Source organism: Egretta garzetta, unplaced genomic scaffold (genome assembly GCF_000687185.1).
Source record: "Egretta garzetta isolate BGI_Z169 unplaced genomic scaffold, ASM68718v1 scaffold287, whole genome shotgun sequence".
In the NCBI taxonomy this organism is placed as follows: Eukaryota; Metazoa; Chordata; class Aves; order Pelecaniformes; family Ardeidae; genus Egretta; species Egretta garzetta.
In genome coordinates this window covers 2059040-2060116 of record NW_009260435.1, presented here as the reverse complement: position 1 = coordinate 2060116, position 1077 = coordinate 2059040, and positions in this window count along the sequence as shown.

Below are 1077 nucleotides of genomic sequence, written 5' to 3'. Positions count from 1 at the left end.
CGCGGTTCCAGGCCAGGGGGCTGCGGGAGCTGAGGCTCTGAGCCTAAGCGGGAGCCTGGGGTGGGTTTAGAGCTGCAAAGCCCGGTCCAGAATAAAGCTGGAGTGCTTAGGGACACAAGGTCTGGTCCAAAATAAAGCTTAAGTGCTGCATTTCGGGGCTGGGGGCTTCTTTCTGGGGCTTAGCCCCTGGGCCAGTGCCACCCTCTCAGGCGGGGGAACTGGAGGCCATGGAGTCTTGCCCAGCCCCCAAAGGCTGGCTTGGGGGGGAGCTGTGGCTGGTGGGGGCAGGGCCACTGGACCCTCACTGGAGGTGGGGGTCCAGTTGCATTTGCCCCCGAAGCCTGGGATGCCAGCCTGCACCAGGCAGAACTCAACATCTGAGATGATAGTCTCTAAATGAAGGGGGCCCAGGCTTTATTGGGGGGAGAGGGAGTGGCAGTGGCAGCTCCTCTGGCCACGAGGCCAGGGACAGAGCTGTGACCTTATGCGTGGCCCTGGGACCTAGGAGCAGCTTCCACCTCGATGCAGGAGACTATGTGGGGCTGAAACATTGCAGAGTTAGCGCTGAAATAAAGAAAAGATCCTGGGGCTGGGGTTGACAAAAGGCAAAACTGGAATAAAAGCTTCAGGGCTGGAGCTGAAATAAAACGTGTGAGGGTGGAGCTGGAATACAAACTATTAGGGCTGGGGTAGAAATGCTGACCGTATAGGACTGGAGCTCTAATGATGCAGAGCCAGAGCTGCAGTAACACTGGGGCTGGAGCTGAAAGAAAGACCTGAGGACTAAAGCTGAAATAAACCCTTCAGGGCTAGAGTTGAAATAAAGATGCTGGGGCTGAAATAAAATGTGTGAGTGTGGAGTTGGAGCAGAAATAATAAACATAGCAGGACTGGAGCTGAAACACAGATCACAGACCCTGGGGCTGAAATGAAGATCATGGGGCAGGGGCAGAAATCCCAACTGCCAGGCTGGGGCTGGCCCGGGCCAGGGCTTCTGTCAGCCGGAGCCGCCAGCAGCCGGAGCAGCTCTTACCCAGAGGGGCCAGCCTCTGCAGCGGAGGTGCCCCGGGCTGGAGC